Consider the following 25,816-nt stretch of genomic DNA (forward strand, 5'->3'; position numbering starts at 1 on the left):
GTGTATGGTAACTAAGTACAAATACTTTCTTACTGGACTTAAGTACATCTTTCATGTATCTGCTCTTATAACTAGAGTAAATAATATATAGCACACTTTTACTTTTACTCTCATACGTTTTGAAACTATTACCTGTACTTTCTACTCCACTGCTGTTTGCAAATAAAGTGAAGTAGAAAGTAGTCGCCCAGGGATCTGCTCTTCAGGAGAGGAAGTTCAGACTGAGCGCCACACCCTTCTTCGTTTTTTTCCCAGACTGTTTTCCAAACCAAGCCACAGCGCCATCTATAGTCCGTATTGGAATAACACCAACTGTTCACTGATGGCTGCTCTGATTAGTAAGAAAGAGATTTATAGCTCCAAAAAAATTAAAATTATGTGGTGGAGAGTGTTTATAAAAAAATTGGTGAGAGATTTAGATCTGTGTTTATAAAAATATTCTTTGGTCTCAGGAAGGGAAACATTCAAGAGATGAAACAGCTTGTAGCAGCCAAGCGTTCATAACATTGTCGCTTTTTGATTCTTCATGATCAACTCTTCCTATCACTGTGAAGCAGAATTCTCAAAGACTTGGATTGTTCACCCACTAAAAGGGAACATAAGCTGGTTTAATAGCGCCAGTGAGAGAAAAAAAATAGCAATGTATGTCTTTGTACATATTTTTACTTTGATACTTAAGAACATTTCATATGAGGCACTTTAAGATTTTTGCTCAAGTAAATATTTTACAGGTGACTTTTGCCTGTACCACAGCAGATTTCAAGCCAAGTATTTGTACTTTTACCCAAGTATGACTTTCAAATACTTTATACAACACTGATCACAGGCATAGTCACACACACACGTACACACACCGGTCTGCCCTGAGGTTATCTCTTAAATATGAGATTCAAATTCTTTCAATTATCAATAAATACCTTTGGTAATCATTAATTATGATCAATAGCCAAATAGACCCAACACAATGGCACTTCGGCTACTCCCTGTCAGTAGTTTCAGAGCAGCTAGGGATCAGTGACTTCCTGTTCCGTCCTGCAGGTTCAGCTACACACAGGACCCAGACTACGGTCCTTTCCTGGAGAGTGTGAACGGCCTGGCTGGTAGCTCTGAGGAACACACCTACTGGGAGCTGCTGGTGAAACTGGTGAACGGAACAACTGTGAGACCAGATGTTGGTGAGTCTACTGTGACAATCTGTCCTTTATACGAACTCACCGTCCTCTCAGTGACGAAGCACTTCCTGTGTGCAGGTATCGGATGTTACATTCCCAGTCACAATGAACAGATCATCCTGAACTTCACCAGGTGGTGAAGAGCGTTCAGGACCAGGACTCTCTGAGCTCTTTGATCATCACCATTAAACCTCTCTGAAAGCTCAGCAGGCTGCAGTGGAAATAAAACAGCTCACAGATGAACGGACAGTGTTGCTGATGTGTCAATTTTATCTTACAGAGCTGAAATTCATTGAAGAACGTTTGAGGAACCAGTGGAGAAACCTGCATGAACTGCGGGAGGAGAAACATCCAATTCTGCTACTGATTCTCATTTTTACAAATATTGGTACACAGAAGAAATGACTGTTTCAGTCACAGTTTAATCACGTCTAACACTGCTTTTGTGTGTATGGCAAGCCATTTGAGCCTTTATTAGAGATCATTGATATTCAACTTCAGGTCGATGTGTCAGTAAACTCTTTAGCAAGGCATTTCAGTGCAGACTCATGAGGACCATTTTGGGCCTCCTAGTGAATAATCGAACCTTACTAGTAACACTACTCAGCCCAACTTGTAGGCATGTGTCACACACTAGAACGAGAAGAAAGAGACGGAGCGAGTTTCTTAAAAAAAAGAAAGCATTGTTTATCACGGTCGATACGTCAGACTGATCAGTACCCATGACATTGCACAATACAAAGGCATGAAAAAAATGAAACATTAAAATAGGTATTGCATCTTCCAAAAGCTAACTTTCCATTCATAAATATTGTCTTGCGATTTGGGGTTCACTGCAGTTTCTTACAACAGAATCACAGAGTTTCTCTCTAAATAGGCAGAAATCATCTCTACGAATCGAACGAGCGCGACGCAACACCGAGAAATGACAATCAGCAGACATTCTGCGGAGTCCACAGCTGGGCTCCTTTTTTTTTTCTTCTTTTTTTAAAGTACAGTACAACACTGAAGGCCCGGAGGAGGAGGGGGGGGGGCTGCCGTCACATGACCTCTGAGACCTGCCGAGGTCACACACACCACATGGCGAGATGAGTGAATGAATGTCCGTGATGCTCCACCGCAGCCTGCTCCTGCACGCACACGCACACACACACACACACACACACACACACACACACACAGAAAAAACAGAACACAGAAGGGTTTCAGTGTCTCAAACTTTCAATCACCTTTGTTTACCAAAACAGTGGAACAGCGGGTAGTGGTTTGTGTGCTCCCAGTGTGTGTGTGTGTGTATTTCCTCCCACAGCACCAAAAGCATGCATTGCATCTGTAGTTTACATGTCAGGTCAGTAGAGGGTGCTGTGTTTCTGCACTGCACCAGTCCAGCCCTCCTCTCAGGTCCTGCACTACCTGATTGACCAGATTACACCCTTCCATATTTTACTGCATTACAAACAAGGATTAATCATTCTTTCGCATTTTGAATTTTGCATACTTTACTTCAAAACTGCATTAAAAAAGCAGGAAGTGAACCAAACAGTACATCAGCCTCGCTACAGGAGGCAGCAATTGGCTGATACGCTTCTCTTGGGTTAAATTATAGGACCATGCACGAAATCAAGACAATGTGTTCCAAGTCAAATCATTCTATCAAATACGGACATACACTGCTCACACAATATTCAGGATATTAGGCTTTGGGGTGAAATGTCACACTGATTTTATTTCACGAACATAGAAGCATCAGTGTTGATTTTGTCATGTTAAACAATTCATAGAAACTAAAGCCAACCACACTGGAGGATATAACACAGCTTGTCATGTGACTAGTCTACAGCGTCTGAGGTGTCGTGTCCTACTGCTCCTCAGCTCTGGGTTCAGAGTTCTGAGCCTCCATGAGCCACTCAGCTGATCCCAGAGCTTCTGTGCCTTTCTGTGGCTCTTCCAGTCTCTCTCCGTCTCTGCTCCACCTGCTGAACACACTGGTGTGTTCAAAGCCTTCAGTCTTGGTCTCAAGATGTCAAAATGGGAACAGCATGATGAGGAGGACTGTGTGAATAAATCCCTATTCTGACTTATTCATGTCATTTATTGGTCCACTCACGGAACAAACACTTGTTAGAGTACAAAATGCAGAAACATTGAACAGTTGGTCGTGTACCTTCAAAAGTTTGGAGAAGATCACATCAAGTTCACCTGGAAAGGCGAGACTGCATTTTAGATTCATCCTCAAATTTCACCCCAAAGTACTGGGCTGGATAAGGCACTCTTTTCCTCTGGAGGCCTCCACTTATACACACACTGCACCTGGGTGTTTCAGGAAATCTCACGAAATGGCTTTAAAATGAACATGAAGAGCAACAGCTGGAACTGACTCAATGCATCAAGTAAAACAATTATATATGTGGCCACCAGAGGGCGCCGACACTGCAGAGTAGATCTGAGCATCAGTTTGTGTAGATCAGCTGGTGTGTTAAAACTGCCCATGTGAGGTTAGGTGGAGGAATCATCATGCTGCGGGGCTGTGTCCATACTGGGAATCTGCTGCTAGGTTGCCTGGACTCCACTTAATATCAGCAAAGTCTAGAAAGTAATTTCAAGAATCAGTCACAAAAACGAAGCTATGCCGGATATTTCAACAGGAAAACAAGCCCAGCTGAACTGGAGAGGTTTTGTTTGGAAGAATGGAAGAATCTAGAACTCAGACCATCGTTACAGGCTACAGGAAGCATCTAGTGGCTGTTATTTTGGCTAAAGGAGGCTCTACTAACTACTAAATATTGATATGACTTTTCTATTTGGATGGCTGATTAACCCACTTGTCTCATTTGTTTGATTGCTGAAAATGAAGGTGCTGATTCGATCTCCAATGACCTGTACAAGAAAACAATGGAAATGCCCAAACGTTTTCATATGACGGTAATGAAGGCTGAGCTTACAAGAGAATGAATACTGCCTGCAGTAACAGAGCCGATACCTGATACAGGTATCGGTACTGGTGAATCCCTATTTATTTTCCATAAATGCAGTGCTGGTCCCAGACGGTACACACTCTACATTTTGATGTATGAGTCGCACAAGCAGTCGGGCAACTAAAAAGAAGAGCGACTTATAGTCTAGGAAAGTTCCTGTGTGAGGATTTCATCAGATACACAGCATGTAAGAACAGGGAAGGTCAAAGGGTTAATAGGTGAAAAATACCTGCTGTACATTATATTCTTTGAGGACAAAAAGAGTAGTGAATTACATAGAAATACAGTCTGTACCAAAAACTCATTAGAAAAAGCCACATGTGCATATTTATATTTATTTTTATTAATCAGAAGGTTCAACGCTGTAATGCTACAGCATTGTACTTTCATAATATTGCACTACTGTGACAGGCTGTTACATTGTAACAAAGTATGTCTTTGGACAAGGGGAAATTCAGCACCCGTGTTAAAAAGGATGATTTAGGAAAAAGTCTCTGTCAGAAAAGACCCAAACATCGTCTGACACGCTGTGACAGCAGTCGGGTATAGAGGATATCTACCTGGAGACGAGCTGCTGGCGCTCCTAACTGGGGTTGGGTCTCTCTGCAGACTTCTGCATCTGTGGAGGAAGAGTGGACAGGTCAGCTTCTGCCAGCTCCGGACAAACGGACAAACACAGAGAGCGAGTGAAGGCGTTTCAAGCATGGAGGAAACAGGTGCACGTTCTTCTAACTACCAGCAGGAGGCAGAGGTGCTCTTCAAGCCAACTGAAACCCAGAGAACACAAAAAGGAGACTAAAAACAAAATAACCAGCTGAAGGCCGGAGACATGGAGGCAGCCGAGAAGCTGAGAAGGGCCGAGAGGCTGTGCTGCACGGCCGCAAACTCAGGAGAGAACACAAAAGGAGACGATGGAAACCTGAAGCATGATCATCCACCGCATCGACCCATGGGTCAACTCAAATCACACACCAGAAAAATGTGGAAAAAAATAAAGCGGATAAAAAAAAAAAAAAAAAAAAAAGCTCAATAACAGGCAGAGGTGTTACTGTACCTGTGATTGTTCTTTTAGGAAATCAGGTAGCTGAAATTCCCCCTTAAAGACCTGGAAAAACAAAGGGCCAGCTTTAGAGGTTTGAACCTTCAGGGAAGCAGCAGGAGGTCAAGTCTGCATCGCCGTGAACAACGAGTCCAGAAACCTCAGCGGGGGGGGGGAGGGGAACCTGCACCAGACCCAGAACACCAGAGCTTCAGACGCAGCTGAGGGGAGGCAGGGGTGGGAGAAAAATACAGTCAGACCGGGGAGAGGGGTTTGGGGTTGGGGTTGGGGTTGGAGTCCTGCAGGAGGCATGAGAAGAGGGTGTGTTTCTTAGAATTTCTTTCAAGGAAAGACCTCTAGGAAAAAGAACAATCCACTAACGGTATCTATTCATTGTTTGGATTTGGAAGCTTTTCTTGTCTTTAAAGTAAACCGATGGAGCTTTCGGTCCTTTTGTAGTGAAGTTTCCACTAAATTAGATGGCGATAAACATTCGATCTTACACGGATTTCATTTACCTCACTGCCCAAAGCCACAAATTTCTTATTTGACTGATTGGGCTCACGTCTAGTGCAGACAACTCTATGAGAAAGTTGATTTCAACATGAAAATGCTCAACAGGTTTATTCACGCCAGTCTGACCAAGCGAGGACGATGATTCACGGACTTAATGAACTTCAGTCTAAAGATCCGATTTTCCAACAACTGTTTCTCACTTTAAGAACAAAGGGCCATAGTCACACTTTCCTTAGCTGTTTGACTTGTGCTATTAATACATCAAAACATACTTGTAAAAACCTCGTGCGGCCACTAGAGGCCACTGCATGACAGCAGAAAGCTGCTACACCCCCACAGAAAGACCTCCATTATTGCTGTATCTACCTGACAACCAATCAAAAATGTTAGTGGAATATTGTTAAGCTGCATTAAAACAGACGATTTAGTAATAATATGAATAAGTAATTAAAATTTAATAAAAGTAATCACAGGTAGGAAGAGGCTGTAAACTACAACGTGAATCTAAAAAAACAATCTGAAGTTTGCTGTGTGCCGATCGCTGAATGGCAGCCTGTGATGTATGTAAGCAGGCATAAAACAGAAGTTATCGCCATCATCTGTTCACGGAAAAGAAACTAGCAGTATGCAGTGTGGTATTTATGTGTTCGGAGAGAAATCTCTAAAAAGGGAGGAAAAAGGGAATATGGCCGTGGTCGCGGCTCGGAAAGAGAGGGTAACTTGTCGACACAGAGCATCTTTAGCTGTAGCCGCTCAGCACATGCACCGCGCTGATCAGTGCATCATTTCAGATCTTCAGTTCCTGTTGGAGCTGAGCGGGTGTGTATCGAGGTGCTTTACTCTGCAGAATGTGAGGAGAGAGAGTTCCTGCTCCCCTCAGACCGGAGTTATTAAAACTTCCCCCACAGAAATAAACTCATTCCGTAATCCTCGTGCGTGCCTGCTCGCTCGCTCGTTAGCCCAAAATCAGCACGGGGCCAAAAGCGGAACGTGATCTGGAATGATTTCCAAAGCCAGAGACGTGTTTCTGATTTTCTCCTGAGTGTTGCTTCACGGAGGCTACAGGACACACGGAGCAGTGTGAACTCTAACAGCAGGCCACACACACTCACACACACACACACACACACACACACACACACACATCATAAATCCGTCCGCTCTTCAATCTACAAGTCAGTGTGTCACCTGAAAATGATCCGCTGAAAAGTTCAAAATATGGAGATGAACTGAAGCACTGCTCAGCAGCACGGGGTGATACAACTAATCAGATCATCCAGTCAGCTGATCTGATCAGCAGGACGACTGCATGCCTGATGAAAGCTGGCTCCATTCACGGGGAAAAGACCACTCTTACTTTTTTACTTTTGGAATTCCTGAAGAAATGTGGCTTCTTTTTTCTGTTCATCAGTTCATCCAGTAGGGGGCAGTGCACATCGTTAATCCAATCATCTATTAAACAGGATGAAACTATAAATTCACCAATCAGTGAGTCCAATACTATATGGAGTAAACATACCCGACATTACGCCCTCTTTCCCGCCATCGTCTGGCCACTGGGCGACCGACAGCGGTTCTCTGAAGCTAACACACATTGGCCTCCTTCCTCTTTATCTGGGACATGCTTTCTAATTACAGCTACGGTGACTCAGCACCTCTGCCCATGGTTTACTTTTTCATTAGTGGTGCAATTACACACTACGACCCACACCGAGTCTGTTCTGAGTCCACCTGTGGCCAAACCACTGGTCCATCCGGCAGCGCCGGGCTTCTCACGGTCGCAGCCGTCTCTCATTTCAAAGCACGGGAGTTTACAGAAGGTTAAAACACTGCGCCAGCTCCAGAAAGGGTGGGACGTTGAGTAAAAGGTAAACCAAGCCAGTGAAAAACACACTTTGTTTTCTCAATAGATAAGATTATTTGACATTTTGAAAACGATCAGGAATAAATAAAAAAAAAAAACACATCTTGCTCCACACAACCCGACTATACACTTCAGACCACAGACCACCACTTATTACTGAACACACGCTTCTGTTTTAGCTAATAACAGTAAACACACCACTAACGAAGATTACTTTTACATTCTTCTTACTGCTGTTTAACAAACTATCAGCTACAACTGCTAAACACAGAAAGACATGCTACTCAACGCATTATATTGATGAATGGATTTCGTGATTCATGTTTTCAGTCCCACATTTTGGAGCCATGAACGACTTCTCCAAACCGCCGCGTGAATGAATATGAAGGGAAATAAGTGAACTCATCCCGGGTCAGCCGGGGTTCCTGCTGGAACGGGCCGCAGGTCGGAGTGCAGCTCCAGCTTAACGACTGCAGCCCCCTGAGTCCCAGGAGGGGGGGAGGGGCCGGGTTACTGCCCATTAGCAAGGGAGGGGGTCTCCTTCCTCTCTCTGAGGAGGAAGCTTTAATGGGAGACACTTTCCTCTAACAAAACGCCTTTATCTCAGCTGCGCTGTGAAGTTACTGTACCAGATATTGGCTGAACTCACAACTCCTGCATTTAGGCGTGAAACTACGAATGGGATGGCTTTTAAACTTCCTTTTTTTATTTAAACACCCTCAACACTCACTACAGCAGTGTTTCTCAGCCTTTTTCATAAGGGATCAAACTTTTTGGCATTGTGAACTCGGGTAACCTCCCCACCTCCAACACACAAAAAAACAAAAATAATGAAGGAACCTTAAAAGATACTTTACGCGAAATGAAGTTACTTCATTGTATTTTGTAACAATGACTTCCTCTTTGGATTTTACACTTTGTTTCGGGGAGTTTGGTGTCTCTACTGAGCCACATTCTACATAACAGTCTTGATACTCAATTTATGTTTTACTGTGGCTTCATCTTTCTCTTTGGCCCATTGTTTTCTTGCCGTTTACCGTTGGGAATCCCACACATGGGATGTTCTGGCACAACAGACCTGTGTATCAGAACCACCTGCAGGCTCCTGGTAATCTGGTTTAGATAATGGTTGAAATAAATGATCCTTTGTGTTCCATATGCAGCACTCCTCCTCTCATGCTGGAGTCTGTCTCCGTGACAGCTGAACCTCTCTGGAAAAAACGATGTAAAATAAGAAAATGAAATAAAACTTACAGACCTCGTCATGAAAAAATGTCACAGTCAGAACAGGCTTGCCAGACCCTGTCTGTTTTAAGCATAACAAGCTTAAAGTTGATTTATTAGACCAGGGCACGAGGCCATGGTGAGTTAAGTATCACAGAAAGTCCACAACAAATCATAGATGATTACACAGATTAGACGAGGCTGAAACAGTTTGGTCTGAGCTGAGAAGGCCAGTAAACTTTGTTTAAGTTCTCATTAATGGATCTTTCCAGAGTTTTATCTTGCAGATGGTTTCATGTACAAAACTCTGTCGAGGTCTGAGAAATGAATCCTACCACGACATCGGTCAACTCAGAATAATGTGATATTATTAGCAACGCCGGAGAGCAACTCCACTGACATTTGTGTATCGTCGCTCCACTAACTCATCTTATTATTGTTAGTGTAGAGAAACCGAGAACTTATTGATCTTAATATCCATTTCTCACCAGGGATCAGAACAACTGCAAAGCCACTTAAAAGCTATTGATTGCGGCTTCAGGAGCTGGGCCCGATGAGCCTCATTTACAGCAGGCTGGAGCGATCTCTGCGGCCACAGCGTCGGAGAACGGAGGGTGAAGCAGGCAGACGGGACTTTGGAAATGAGTCATTAGTGGACAGGTTCAGTTCAGGGTCAATGCAATTTGTAGTTTTGTAGTATAATGAGCTGGAATCCCAGGACGGAGCTCTGCAACCTCGTTTTTTTTTAATGACTTCCTCACTGCAATAACAAACTGACTACTCTAACAATTCATCAATACATTGATCGGCTGACTAACAATTAAACTGATGTCTCTCTTTTCTTCTTCTCAAAACTGAATACTGACTTCCATCTCCTCGCTAGATCAAAGTTATGAGAGCAATCTATCCACGTTCCACGATGTGCCATGGAAAAACATATTTGTTACTTTCTCAAGTGATAGTTCTTCACGTAGGTTCAAGGAGCAAAAAAGATCATTGACCTTAATCTCCAAACCGGACTGATGGTGTGGAACCGATCCAACACATCTTGTTGATATCAGAAGTCAGAGGAGAACAGACTGCCTGGTTTGAGATGATCAAAAGACAACAGGAACTCAAAGAACTTCTGATTCCAACCTGTCTGAGGAGTCTGCACCAGGACTGGACCACAGAAGGTCTGAGGAGTCTCCATTTCTACGGAACTTGGTATAAACATCAAGAGGACTTGGACCAATCCTGCCTGGTATCAACAGTTCAGCTGCTGCTGCTGCTGGTTTGATGGTCACAGTGGACCATCTTTGATGGAGACCTCCAGTTTTGGCTGGAATAAGAACTGGCTGAGGATTACATCTAATGGAGCAAGAGCTTCATTCACACCAAAAACAACAAAGGCCAGCTGAGATAAAGCTGCTTTCGGCAGGTCAAGCCTCCTTAATCTCTCACGTCTCTCATCACAGCCGGTGGTGAAACCTGGGCTGCCGAGGAGACGGAGCGCAGGGGTAAATGCTGGGATGAGGCTGAGCCAGCGAGCATTTCCACATGTGGTGAGCCCAGGGCTGCCTGCCAGATGTCTTATGCAACGCGGTGGAGGATTTGAAGGGGCGCTTGCACTCAGGGAGCATGGCCTTGGTTTCTTTGAACTCTGATAATATTTTGAGTGGCCAGAGAAGAATTCAAAGAAACAGTCGCAGGAGCATGAATGAATCTCAGAGGGGGGAAAAGAGCAGGGAAACTGAAGAAAAATGGAGAGAGAGAAAAGAAAGATGGCGCTGAGGAGATCAATAAAAGCAAAGTCCAAACAGTGAGTTCTTACATAAACACTGAGGCTGCCAGTAAGATTCCCCTGGAAACCCATCCAGCAGCACAAACACAGCTACAACAACATTTTGTTTGTGCCTCCCCATTTGAAATAAAAAGAGGATTTCTCACAAGAGAAAGAAGAATAGACAAAGGCCTTAGGTTTATTGTTGATTTATATCCAATACATAAACATGAGTTAACCCAGAACATCAGTATTTTCCAGGATTTTAACAACTTTTTTACATACATACATACACAGTAGGCCAGTGGGTGACATGGAAGTCATGTTTTCACCCGTTTACACAACGACAGAGACGGAGTGTTGTCAAAAAGTGGTTGGGTCTCAGTTCTCCTCTGCGGGAGGAAACAGAGACGCCAGGCCTGCAGCTGAGATGAAGCAGAGGAATCTAATCAGAAAAACACCTGAAATCTGACAAATTGAACTCAAACACACACACGCTGTCAACAAGGCACGCAGGTCTGGTCAGGATTGGGAAATGGTTATATTCTGAAAGCATCGCCATGGTGAGAAGTTTGGCATCTGAGCAGGACGGATGCAGAAGATTGCTTCAAAATCTCAAGCATGAATCTTTTGGATCTCAGATGATCAGTCCAGATTCTGAGGCAATGAAAACCAGTGCCACATTTTTTTCCCCCTGCAGTTCTTCTTACCAGGAAATAGTTTTAATTGCAGTAAACGGCGGCTTCCTGATGTTTCCACTGTGTATTTTCTCCCAATGCATCGTGTGCAATTCGTCATCTCCTTTAGAGAGGATTATGAGTTTCAAATACTTTAGGAGGTGAAGTCAGGTCAACTGGAGAAAAAATATTGAGGAGTAGCCAACCGAATGCAGACAGACCTGATTCACTTCCTCAAATCTCTCATTCGTGTGTGTTCCAACCTGTGCTGAAGTCCAATTATATGTCGTACTGAATTTACTCAGTTGTTTTGACGTGACAAACATCTGTGAAAAATTAAATTTCAGTTAGGTCATCATGTCGATTATATCAAGAAACCACTTATATATGAACATATACCACCTGGAACCACTAGAGGTCCCTACATGACGACAGAAAGCTGCTAACGGACCACAGAAAAATCTGTCATTACTCGATCTGACTGACAGAGCAAGAAAAACACCTTCTACCAGGAAAGGTCTCCACAGAGAAAGAGATCTCCAAAAAGAAAAATGTCCACAGTTGATTTTTAAGTCGAGCTCGAGAGCAGAAAGAGTTCACAGTGTGAGGGAAACTGGAGAAACCGTGATGAAGAAAACAAAGATAGTTTAGGAACTGAAGGCTAAAAAGGTGAGGAACAATCCACAGAAGGTTCTGGAACAGCAGCTGATGGATCTGGATTATCAACACTCACATCTGGACATGGAGGATCAATGTCCTGATACACCAGAGAGGCTTCCAAATGTTTTTTCAGACGCAATTCATACTTAATCTGGTAAAAGACTGAAATACTTACATGCACGAATGTCATTTTAACGATGTTTAGTGAATGTTTGATTATTTTACAGTAAATTCACAGTCAAATCTCACCATGCTGTTTTCATCATGTCACTGATGGTAACTTCCATACGGTCGTTTAAAAAATAAAGTTACACAACTGGAGCGAAGCCAGATGATGAGGCCCACAGTTTTTCCTCTCATGTCAGCAGCATCTTTGAACTTCTCTGGTTTGTATGCAGGAAGCATCAACGTCTTGTAAGCTGAGGTGACACCCCGAGCTCTGATTTACTGCAGAGGAGAGACACTTTGTTAGAACAGTAACAATCTCTCCTTGAACTGGCACCACAGGCCACCTCGGCTTGGTGGTAAATGGTTTTCTTGTATTGAAATGACAGAGCAGACGGCCGTCCTGACTCTGTTTGCAAAGAGCTGCTCGACTTTTTTTAGGGAGCACGGTTGTGTGTGCTGAGCTGACAATAAATCACTGTTGTGTTAGAAACAGTTCACTTTTACACAATGGAGCTTCAGATGAACAACAGCTGTTTGCAATGACTGCAGCCCCGAGGGCCGATGCAGTAAGCTGCATGTCCAGCTCAAACTCAGTCTGTGCGCACACACACTTTCTCTGTGGTCCAAAGTGTGTGTCTGCGTCACCTGTCTACACAATCACACCGACTTCCTCCGGTGAGCCCAGCTTAAATTAATGAACTCCATCAGGCTCAAAGGATACAGAAACGGAAACAGAGTATTGATATAAGTATTTATTAAATACCATTAGGCCTCCTGGTTGCTGCTAAACACCATGTAGCATCACTACTGTGTGAGCTCTAAAACTCTTCAGCATGTTGCAGTAATGACTAGTGAGGAGGCTGTTTAACCAAGCAGTTGTATGCATTATTAGTTTAAAAAATAAATAGTGAAGATGTGGAGGGTCTCAGATGTATGATCCAACTGATGGGGATTAACAATGGATTAAGTGTAAAATCAGGGCTGTGACATTCCACAAACTACAGAAAAAGGGTTTGAATTCGACTACTTTATCCACAGTTTCTATGTTTGTGCATATTTTCTTTTCCAGCAACGTTCCCCAGTCTCTAAAGTCTTGAAATGTTTTCCACTGGAGTCATAATGCTCCCGACAACGTGACAAAGTGCAGCGACTTCACTCTCTATGCATTCCTGCTTCCCCTCACACCGACGGAAAAACAGACCCGACGAAGCACCGTCAGGTCGACGGTCAGCTTTTCCACAGAGCGAAAATCAAAGTGGAAATCCCTCCCCCACCGAGCAACGGAGCAGATGCTCATGCTCCAAATGAGATGAAACACAAGCAGAAGACAGAATGTGACTGTTGCATCCCTTTTACCGAACGTGCACTGTCTCTCCCGTGCATGTATTGATACAGTCCTGATGTAAAAATGACAGAGTGATGCTTTCTACTGAGACGGCCCCTCCTCCGGGTCTCTGGCGACCCCCTCACTGGGTCCAGGACCCCAAGTGGAGAAACATGAATCTCTGAGATCATCAGAGCTTTAAGTTTCAGGAGGTACGCCGACGTTCTTCGTGGAAGTCTGTTTCCCCGAGCAGCGGGGCTGCAGCAGATGTGAAAAAGTTATATGGACTTTAGTGTTTCCGGAGGGAGCTGTAGAAAATCTGAATTACTGTCTCATGGCATGAATCGACCAAATTTAACACAGCGCCGGTTGGATCAGAAGGGAAAAGCGGAAACATGTGCAGGAGGCCTGCTGGACAGCTGATCTGGAGGTAATGCAGGCTATGTAGATTATTTTTGTAATATTTCTTTAGTGTTCAATTTGGCTGTTAAAAATGAACTTTTTAGAAAGACTTAATAACGTTTATCTCTTTCATTCATTTCATGACCAAAAAATGTACACTTTTACTCTAAATTAACTGCTAATGAGGATTTGATCCTGTATTGAGATTAAAATCCCATTTAGACAACAATGATTTCAAGTGAAAACACAAACTTCCGACTGGTCCTTGGAGCAGAAAGGTGGGACTTTTTGAAAATGCTCTGACTCCATCACCATGGAGATTAGTGAAAAGACGTGCGGGATCAGTCCCATCAGCACTGCTACTGCTCATGAGCACTATGGACGGAGTAAACTGTCCTGCACATGCATGAATAGATGGACAATAACAACAATGGCAGCCTCCGGATTACTACAAACACACATGAGGAAACATATCAAAAGTCAACATTTTTGATTCGATAAGTTAAATGTGGAGAATGAATAAAAGAAATAAAGTCCCAAAAATAAGAACTCCTTTGAAGGATTTTTTTTTTAATGAGTTTCATGAGTTACACTGTTATTACGAGTAACACTGAACACGTGGAAAAAGACACAATACTGACTTTCAGGATGCAGCAGCTCTAATCTATTAGCAGCTGGATGACCCTGAACTTTGTCTGCACACTTGTGATGATATGAAACGAGCAGAGTGCAGCTGTGTGGAGCAACTAGAGTGAGCAGGTCATTTCCTCCATTAGACTGTGTCGTTTCCACACTAATAAGAACTAATCCCAGCTAAGAATGAGCAGAGAAACTTAACCATAGATGTTTACTGGTCCATCATAGGACAGACAGAGACAGACTGTCACACACTCTCACACCTACAGCAGTCAGAGTCTCCGACTAACCCTTCAGGCATGTTTCTGGACTGTAGGAAGAAACTGGAGCACTCTGAGAAAACCCAAAGTCACACAGAGAAGCTGACCCTGGGCTCACACCCACAACCTCCTGGCTATAGAACAAGAGTCCTAATTGGGACACAACTCTGTGTCCCAAGCTGCAATCCAGATATCTTATCCTTCGTGAACCTCTGCAAATGTTTACTCTTCATGTACCCACAAGTCCATGAACAAAGCTGGCAAACTGCCCCTGCAGTGTCCATTCAGGTCCTCCAGTCCGACTGGGAGATGAGGAAGCAGAGAAGCGCTCACTGATGTTTTGGCTGACCAAAGGGACGCCTGGATACATGAGCTCAGTCTAGACTGGAGGGGGGGGGGGGGGGGGGCGCAGCGTGAGGAGACCTCTCCAGATCCAGCCTGGCTTTCATTTACCTCAGATGTTGTTTGTGACGGCAGCTGCTGTCGCTGCTGCTCAGCTGTGTCGGCTGGCAGTCACAGTGAAGTACAGAGCATCACCTGCTGGATACACATTGTGAACCCAACTGCATCATTCTGGTGTTCAGTGCTGTCACAGTTCATTGTGGATCATCTCTGCAGCAATGGGATCTCAGCCAGCCTGAACACTTATATGGTCACATAGTATCTGATCACCCAGTTCAAGTTAAATTTGTCTGCAGTAGGCGGTGCATGAGGCCTGGACATCTTCCCAGAATGCCCTTCTTTTCTCAGGATACTGTCAATACAGCACTGTCTCTACTTTTGGATCCTTCTGAACAACTTAGTCCGGGAGAAGTCACGACTTTTCACTTTTTATAGCCCTAAGAACAACTGAAAAGTACAGTTCCTGCTGTTTCTGCTGATGCCTCCAGATCTTATTGAGCCTTTTGAAGTTTGAGCTCCCAGCGCTGCCCTCTTTTCCCTGTCCAGTTGTTCCCCTGTCTTTCGTCCCTTTGCCCCCCAGGTAAGTGAAACTGTCTGCTTCCTGTCCCGCTGCCCTCTCTCTGTCAGTATCTCATTGTTCCTGCCGTTGATCTCATGATGTGATCACCCGTATCACATTCCCCTCCCACACGAGAAAGAGAATCTTGGACACTCAGCAACTTTAAAGATTGCAATTGCATGAGAACAGAGATCTACTACTATGTTTGTTTGGGAAAAAGATGTATTTGGGAAAGTATTTGACTCAGGCACAAGCAGTCAAGACGTATCAGGAAACCTCTCAGACACCTGGAAAAGCTCCAAACCTGATCTCAGAAGCACTGAAACAGCTCCGAGTGTTTAGACAGCAGACGAGAGGTCAGGCACACGAAACACAACTAAACAAAGTTTGGTTTGCAGCACAGCAGAACCACTAATCCTCCAGTGAACAGCACTTCACCATTTCTGAAAACGACTTCCAATGAGACCATCACAAGAAACATACGCCGTTAAAACAACACTCATTGTTCAGCTAAAGAACCTCACGCAGATGGAGACTTTTCTTCCTTAAATGCCACAATTAATCTTAACATCTTCTTCATGTGAAGTGATCTACTAACGTTGTAATTGTTGTCTGGAGGGCCCAGTTCAACATGCAGGGATTTCAGGTACCTTAACAGCACTCGGACCTCGAAAGCTCAGTTTCTGCAGCCCTGAAGAAATGAAAATAAAGCAGACTTCCAGCCCAAAGCTGAGCTGCAGAGCAGGTCACTTGATCGCTCAGCTGGAGGGAGAGGGTTTAATAAAACATATTCTCCTCCAAAAATAGCCTCAACTTGAAGAAGGTTAGACATCTGGGAAGGACATTACTGTAAAGGCAGAAGAGGATCACAAAAATGCACCAGCGCAGAGGTTATGTAATAACAGGAGCAGGTCAGCCAATAGCCAGATGGCTCCGTTTCTCACTGTTTGCACCGAAGACACTGGAAACCAAATGTATATGCATGGAAAGAAAGTGCAAACTACCATGAACAGAAGCGCTTCCTTCATAAACGTCACATAATGCAAAGCGATACCAGTAGTGAGGAGCAGCAGAGTCCACTGTGTGAAAATCACTGTTTAAAGAGAGACGCATAAAAAGTAGGGATGCATCAGAGTCGTGAAAGTTCCCCGATACAACCTGACGAATATTACGTTTAGTCATCTGTCAACAACGTCAGCAGCAAGTAGGCAAGAGAGCATCAACAACGGTATCGGCAAATAGCTAAAGGTTAGGATTCATAATTTACTCATCCTTTAAAAAAAGAGATATTGGTGCATCTCTAATAAAGGGTTTCAAAACTCACAGTATCTGAAGTGCTCAAAGTCAATTCAAAGTCAAGAGCATGTAAAAAAAAAAAAAACTTACTATATAAAATACCGACTTTAATATACTATGATTGTTGTCTCTTTCCAAAATTAATTAAAATCAACATATAATGATTTCTTTAATTTAGTACACTTTTAACCATGAATTGGACAGTCTGAATGATGATGTAAGAAAGCTACTCTCCAGCTAACACCTATGGTGGAAATGCTACTGTGCTAATTTCCTTAGCAGTTAAGATAAAGAGACAATAGATGTCGAGTTTCAGCTGCAGAAGAAGAAATAAAGGCGATCTCAAGTCAAACATTGTTTGGGGAAAAAAAACACTCAAATGAAGCCTTTTCTCACAACTCAAACATATACATACTGATTTGATTTGTGACTCCATGTTGGTCGTGTGTGTGTGTGTGTGTGTGTGTGTGTTATATGGTGTAAAGGTCTTCTGTTGTGTGGTGATTGGAGTAGTCTCCAAGCCCCAGGCCCCTGCTGTGTGTGGGGTACTGGAAGGCTAGATGGATGGATGGCTAAATAAATGGCTGGACAACCCTGCTGGATGCTAATTTTGTTTATCTTGGGAAACCCAGAGCCATTTCAAATCCAAGTGAGAAATCTAATCTCAATAAGTGGGTCTTGAGGCCTCCTTAGCGCCTGATGCCAGCTGGCCGTGCCTGGTTTATTCCAGATCCACTGCCCTCTCTCCAAGAAAATCCAATTCCCTGAGCAGCTCTTTGGGACATGAACAACTGAATTCTTCCCCCTAAGCTGCATGAAGGGGACACCTTCCTTCAGTCTGGTCGATGACCAACTGTGGGACAGCAAGATGGAGACTCCAAGTCGGAACTCCAACACAATGAATTCCACCAAATCAAAGAGAAACAAACCTTTGATTTTTCCACAGTTGGCTTCTAAGGCTTAAAAAATGCCTGATCGTGATTCAGACTGTTTGACAAAGCAGTCAAAGCCTTAAGTACTGACTCCAGCTCCATCTTTTCCATTGGCGTAACATTCCATATTTGTAAAGCCAGTTTTCTAGGAAACTGTAGCCACTGCTGAATCTTAAACACTGCATCCAGTTTCAACACTGGACCTCAATGGAAGGGAAACATATTACAATATGTTGTATTTTCAGGCAGAGCCAGTCCAGCTTATGGGTGCTGCCCAGCTACCAAGCACGAACACATGTTATCTTCAACATTCCTACACACATCTGTAACTTCCATTGCACTCAATCAATGTCTGTTTAAAGCCGCAGCATTAGAATGATGGACGGGCTGGTTTTGTACTCACCCGTCTGGTGTTGTTCCAGCACTTGGGGTCAGGGCGACCGTAGTTGGGGGGGTTGGCGTGCGGGTCGTAGCCCAGCCTGGAGAGCATGGTGCGATGACGGCCATGTCCCTCACCACGTCAGCTGGAATCTTTCCCACCCACTTGGACAAGGCCTCCACGTTGACTGGTTTGATGACCTGATCTGTGGACCTCTCCACCCTGACAGGACACAGACATGAGGGTTTCAGTGGTGAGATCAATGAGAAACCAACTTCTGACACAGATGAGAAACGACTCTTAGATCAGTGGCTTCCAACCAGAAACACTGTCATGCAAACAGTTGACGCGTTGAACACTGAAGACCACACTGTGGAACTGGCCGCAGTCTCTGTTTGCTCAGCTTGTCCCCACATGCCCCGACCTGCCATCCCTAACTCCTGTTCACTGGGAGCATCTAATTGGCTGTAATTGGACCATAAAGCATTATTAAAGATGGCTTCCAAACCTCCATTTCTCAGCAGGTCCCCATTAAACATGCTGAATAAATGATCTCCTGCTCTGTCTGGTCGATGTCCAGACTGCATGCATCACAGTTGATATGATTTAGCATTGCTGACCTGCCTGTCTCTGCAGCAGCAGTCACACACAACTCAGGAGGAGTCTGTTTGATGTGAATCGCACCGACGATGTCAAAAGTCTGCAGAATCAATGTGACTCGAACGCATCACGCGAACGAGTAGATATCGCTAAATATACAGAAATGGCGGCTTCTTCTTCTTCTTCTTCATGCACCTGAGGCCAGTGCTGCTTCTGTTTGAGACAGACGCATCTGTCGTCTTCATCATCCCACTGCTAACCTCGTAAGCCACGTTAATTATTCATCATCTGGAATCAAATATTCATCCAGGGAGGGAACTGCAGCTTTTGTTTTCTGGAAGAAGCAGACAGAGATGTCACTGATGACCACTCTCTTTAAGCTGATAACAAAGCAGGGAGCATCCTGATAGATTCCTATAATTGACAGAGTGGAATCCCATTAGCATCGGCCCTCTCAGCGGCTGACAAGGGCGAGTCTGACAGACATCAGCTCAAACGCATTCGGATAATCAACTGAGCTGCAAGTAACACAATGCATTAATGTCACTGAGTGAGTGGAGGCTGCATCCACACTGCGCAGAGATGAGAGAATGGCAGCATGTCTGCTTCTATTCCTCGTACAAACCGGGTGATATAAACTCTATTTCACAATATTAGATTGAAAAATTCTCAACAACACAACACTCAATGTTAAATTAGTTCCAAAACCCAAACAGTTATATTGTCACTGTCCGGCAGGCGTTTAGTAACAATGACAAAGTCTACTGGATACATGTAAGGCTCATAATATGACAATGCCTCAGGTGATAATACTTTGCTTTATTTTTATTAAAGAAAGCTTTGGTGTTTACAAGGCAACGTTCTGAAAATGATGTCTGTTTACAAGGCAACGGCAGAAAGCTTTAACTTTTGAGAAGAAATGCTTAAAACAAAAGGCTTGATGGGATAAAGCTCTATAATCATTGTTTTAAGACACACGTCTGTGAACTGAGTGGCTGTTAAATGTGACAGACAAAACTATATGCAAGCTGCAGAACAAAAACAAAAGAGAAACAGTTTTTGATGTATTGATTAACGGTGCTGTAGGCAGGATTTTTGCTAGTCAATGCTAATTTTTCTGAGTTTTCTTTGGATTAAATGTTAGAGTATTCCATTGATAATCCTTAGGAGTGTAGTATAATTGCACTACCGCGAGGGCGCAGCGCTTCCATCTGTGTCTGTTCTGAGCTGAAAAGGATTCTTGACCACTCCAGGTATTTTTGACCAATCAGAAGAGCCCCTGAGGCTCTGTCCTGATTGGTCGAGGGGCGGCACTTCAAAGCTCTGCTTCTCGTGAACGCGCATGAGGAAGTCCAGGCCGGCATATTTACCTGCCTCGTCGGACATAACATCATCAAAACACCACGGAGGACACCGTCTGTCTCTACTGTAATTCTTAAAAAAAAGGCTTTGACCCCAGGCCCGCCGTGAAAAGGTCACAGGCGAATCAACCCGCCGGCGCAGGCGGCCATGACACTGCCGGCCCCGCTGGCACCCCGAGGTGGGCACGACTCGGGTTTCAAATCACCATATTGGATGGGTCAAATCGCCATCTTGCGAAGGTAATCCTGCCTACGGCACCATTAAATAGAATTTATTGACAATAATGGCAGAAATAGCTGATCTTCATTTGCTCATGGGCACAAGATCTGTACAGACATCACATTAGCTTCTTTAAGTTTTTTTTTAAATGTTCATGCTTTCCAGAGAGAATATCTCAGCCTAATAGTCTTCAGATGTATGACTGTCATATACAGAAAGATGACATTTCTGTTTAAAAGCTGTAATCCTCCAGTCCAGTTTGTTCAAAGATCAATCCTCCTTTATCTTCTTGATCTCAGCAACAACCTGAGCTTGGAACAATGTGGCACTGGGAAAAGTGGAAGATTGGCCTCCCTATCGATTAACTGAACAGTATCTAACAAGGTCAGTGGTCCATTTCTCCCAGTGCACATCTGGAATTCTGATCAGAACGATCAATGTGAGGTCAAGTGTGGGGAGCGATCAATACCGTTTTACACCCTTTTACTGTCATCTGGCCAAATGTGGCACAGAGCCGGTAGAACACACTGTGTCCATTAGTCCAAAGCACCACACACAGACTGCAGAGGCCGCTTCCTGCTGGTAAAGCCCCCTTTATTCTGCTGGGCGCTACATTTTAACAGCAGCCTTACACATAAGTAAATTGTTTTTTTTTTAATTTATTGATTGATTTAAATCTCAATTAAACATGAAAACAATAAAATACATGATTTACTACTGCCAGGGTAACAGTGTTTTATCGTTTGTTAAAGGTGATCAAGTTACTTCAGAGACCAGAACCCCCATCAAAATACTGCACTGGTCTGAGTTAAGACTTTTTCTAGGAAATAGGTTGGAAATACATTACTGTGTCACATTCCAGGGCCTTGTAATTAGCTCCAGGGGGACGGTTCTGGCAGAATCTGCAGTTAGCCTGTGTAGGGACGAGAAGCTTCCTGGGCTGAGTAATTTTTTTAAAGGCTTTTATGTAACCAGAAAACATCTGAGAAGTTTGGTAAATTTTGTTGATGCATCCCGTTGCCAAATATAAAAATAATGCCTTCATAGAAACAAGATTTTAGTGCGAAGAGCCGAAAACTCTATATATTTTTCTTCCTCAATAAGTTTTTGCAACTACAACTATTTATTGTATTATTTACATATAAATAATACACACAATTATTTATTATTTATGTTTAATGCAAAATAAACATGTGAATTGTGAAAAAGTGACATGCATTTAAGAAAAATGAAAAAAAATCCATGTTTGTAGGGTGTCAGCTGTGTCCATCTCACTTCAGTTCAGGGAGAAACTAGAGGGTGAAAAATAAGTGAAATGACAGTAATGCACAGACATCAGCAATTCCAAGTGTTTTTGTGCGAATGAATAGAATATATACATGAAAATGTAATATCATCACAATAAGTAGAATTTCAACACCTTGCCAATTTTAGACTTTGTCTCCTGGTGTTAAGGTGTCTTTTTAAATCCTGCTGCAGCTAAAAATGTAACAATGGCTCAAGTATTTGCACAGGCATCACACAAGCCAGACTCGACCCTTTGGCGTCCCGAGTTTGGCCCACGGATCATATGTCTGACATCACACATTGTAAAACTGCCATCCTTTTTATATTGTTGTTTATGAGCTCTACAGCCATTTAAGTCCCGCCCTTCAAATGCCCTCATTGGTCGAGATGCTCGATATCCCAACCTCTCCTGTTAATATGCGTATTCAGAGCTTTAAATTAATGGTGTTAAAATGCAATACAATTATTGACTACATTAATCAATGTGTCAACCTACCCAGCTCTAAACATTAAATTCTTTTGAGTTTTGGAAGTTAAAATCCAGTTGGGTCCACTCAGACCTCAGATCTCTGCTGATTATTAAGGTCAACAAAGTTCCCAGTCCGTCACAGAGAAACACAAATACCACAGAGTCAATGAGCATGACTGGGTTTTGATCCTGGCCAGGCCACTCCGGTGACCAGCATCTCATTCATGCTCAGATAAAAGGCTCTTGTGGCGCAGTGCAGCCAAAAGCCACTCCGTTTTCGCCCCGCTTGATGTTACAGGTTCGTTCAGGTCTCTCTGTTCCACCATACACGCCCGTTTACCATCTGAAACCGAGCCTACCATCCCTGTGTCTCCTCTCAGACTCTATACTTCAATATGGCAATTCACTTTGCTCTAATCCATTTACTTTGCAATTGAATCTTTACACTGTATGGGTATAGCCTCCTGCAAGATTAATAGACTGAGCTGGTTTTGTCTTCTCAGGAGGACGGTGGAGATGGTTTCTGAGAGGTGGGCCCCGATCCAAACATCCACTCTGCAACAAATGGCTGGGGAATCACTTCAGGCAGCTCCATCAAGACCCGGGAGGCTGCTAAGTGTTGACGTAGTGCATAAACGGATAAAGACGGAGCGTGGTGAATGCAGCACGGCTTTACTACCGTCTCACACACACACGCACGCACTAAAATATACCAGTGTGTCACACTTCACAAATGAGTCACTTCCTTGTTTAGCGGTCCTGACAGATAAAGCGTGGACCTCATTGTCTAATCAATAAAATATCATTAGTACCAAACTACAGCCACATGGTGGAGGGGCAGTCAGCCTTCCTGCCTTAAAGGAATAAAGTGTGTAGAGTCTGCAAGTTCTTCCACACTCTGCAGGAGCAGAAAGAGTTGAGATTGTGGGAAACCTTTAACCCTTTCCCACTGGCCAAAAAACCCGCTTAAACCCTCCAATAATCAGCTCCTCATGGCAGTGGGAAAGGGTTTAAACGGCATTTCGACCCAGGTCGATCGACCCTGCAAGCAACGCGGGTGTCAATCAGCTCGCCTCCGATCAGCTTCAGTGTGAAAGGCAGACCTGGGTCAACGCGGTAATTTACCTGATGACGCCGATGTAGCGTGCCTACATTAGCGTGCTTATTGTTTTTGAAAACAGTGTGAGATATCCTTCGGTAAGATGACCCAACATTGGCAAGATAGCGAGATCAGAGAGCTTCTCTTGATCCGTGGGGAAGAGGAGGTTCGTCTACAGGTAACAGAGACTGTGCTCCGTTCCATTGTTTACCCTCGGTGCTCCGTCGCACTGATGATGTCATCAACGTGGGACACCATCAGAGAGGGAAAACGCAACCACTCACTTGCCTGCAGGCGATTAGACTCGGTCTGCAGGCAGTAGGAAAGAAGTCATTGCCGATTGTTAACTGGTCGACATCCTAGTTTCCGTGGGAAAGTGGTTTTAGTGCGATAAAAAAAACAAAAAAAAACAAAGGATACTCATTTAAAAACTGAGGAAGAAATTCGAACAGCAGCTGATGGCCTTCCAGCTGGACATGGAGGATAAATGTTCTTATACACCAGTGAGACTTTCAGTTTCTTTCCTCTTCATGATATATTTTTGATAGATGCCACTTATATTCCAGTTCCACATATCATCCAGGAGGTACGGTACTCGTTAGGACTTTCAGGGATGGAACAATGTATCGGAAATTTAGTGTTATGATATTATCTGGAACAACTTACATTTTGCAAAAGACTATAATCATGCACAGTGCATGAGAAAGTACAAATACAAAAGGACAGCCTCCTCTGTCACCGCATCCGTCTGAACAGACGACAGAATAAACAGGGAATGTTTCAAATCAAAACTTTTTGAAGCAGGTTGCTGAACTAACAGTTACCACAGCTGTTGATTTCACTCCTTTCAACAGTTGCGTGTCACTAAAAGAAAAGTCAACCGTCCATTCAGTGTTTACTGGCGGAGCGGCCTGGATTTGTTATAAATCAAACCAGACATTGACAAAGTGAACCGGTCCTTGGGACTGTAAAAAAAAACCCTGGAGGATTCTGGTTTTTGCAGCAAACTGTCATTTTTTTCCCTCTGATACCATATATATATGACCACCACATCACTTTGCACTTGAACACAGTAGAACATCTGTTTAGTTTCTTTATCGGCTGAAATGTGTGTGCTTATCTTTTATTTTTTGTTTGGAACAAAATGCTTAACTCAAACTATTTTAATCACATTTCATTCGCATTTTGCAAACACTTTGCCTTCAAAGCTGAGCGTTAGAAACAGAAAAATGAACCAGTTCAGGACCTGAGAGAGTCTAACAGGAACTGGACTGATGGCTAGACGTCTGGGTCAGAGGACCTTTAAAAATGCAGCTCTTGTGGGCAGTTTCTGGTCTGCTGCGGTCATTTTCATTCAAAAGTGGTCCATGAAGAAAAAACAAACAGACAAGAGAGTCGTGGCCGTGCATGTGGGGAGTGGAGGCTGTTCTGTGGTCTGATTCAACAGGCGAGCTGCTGCAGAAGTGAACTCAGAGTTTGCTGTGCACGAGGCTGTAAAGAGGGTTTTCTCCACCGTGAGGCAGGCGGTTATAATGCCGCTGTTGTTATCGTTCATGTAAGTCTCAGGCCTGCTCGCTAAAGTGAAGTAGACGATTCAGAGATTTAATATCTGTCTGTTTGATTTACATTTCATAGCCATCTTAAATCATTCGCACTCCCGCTAATGAACAAGTGTTGCACGCCCACTCCTCTTCGTGGTTTTTTAAATGAGACGTGACAAAAAACCTTTCAGCCCGTCACATGACCACTTCCCTTCAGACTGGAGCTCCTAATGGCCTCCAGCTCGTCAATTATTCATCGCCGGGGCCCCCTCCACCCAAGGTGGTGTTCTGTATCACCCACGGCCGATGGGAGAGTCTGATAGAGACATCAAAGATGGTGGAACGGATGGAGCGCGGCTCCCAGCTCTGGGATAAGTAATGGAGCGAGTCTCTCAGTTAAGCAGGGCCTCCACTAAATCAAGGCCAGGTAATTGATGTTAATGCCGAGGCGAGGTCCCGCTGTGGGGCCTGCCAGCCCGCTGACTGAGATCTTCATGGAGATAGAGACCCGGGGATGCACGTTGGTGGGGAGCGCGGAGTGATGGTGGTTGGAGTGGGCGAGAGGCTTTCTCTGCCAGGTGTCAGGGGGGTTGACTTTAATGCACTGTGGGCGAAGTACTTGAGAGGAGGTGGGGCAAAATGTTTATGATGGTAAAAGGTAGTTGTGCTGCCCTGAAGGCTACTTGTGGCTGGCCTCCACTTTCACCAAATCGTATCAGAACCTATTAGAAGAGACTTGCGATGCTGGAACAAAGCCTGTACACACAGCGTAAAGCATCAAAACATTTTCATATTACAAATTATCAGCAGCAGTGATGCACCGATTTATTATTAGAATAACTACTGGTACTTTCAAGTCACATCAATGACCATGGACAAAATTTAACTGGCTGAAGGCAACAGAAAAAAAACACTTCATGTGATATGATAGATCTCATTTTACAGAATCCAACTGGTGCTCGTCGTCTCATGAAGTCTTTCCAAGCCGTTAA

The 25,816-nt window shown here is 43.8% G+C and overlaps 1 pseudogene; it reads right to left on the bottom strand.

Annotated features, from left to right (window-relative positions):
* Positions 1-1,611: 1,611 nt before the first annotated feature.
* Positions 1,612-25,816, bottom strand: part of LOC115400933 (protein-tyrosine sulfotransferase 1-like) — a 30,780-nt pseudogene continuing 6,575 nt past the window's right edge.

This window comes from Salarias fasciatus, chromosome 14, assembly GCF_902148845.1.
Source record: "Salarias fasciatus chromosome 14, fSalaFa1.1, whole genome shotgun sequence".
Lineage (NCBI taxonomy): Eukaryota > Metazoa > Chordata > Actinopteri > Blenniiformes > Blenniidae > Salarias > Salarias fasciatus.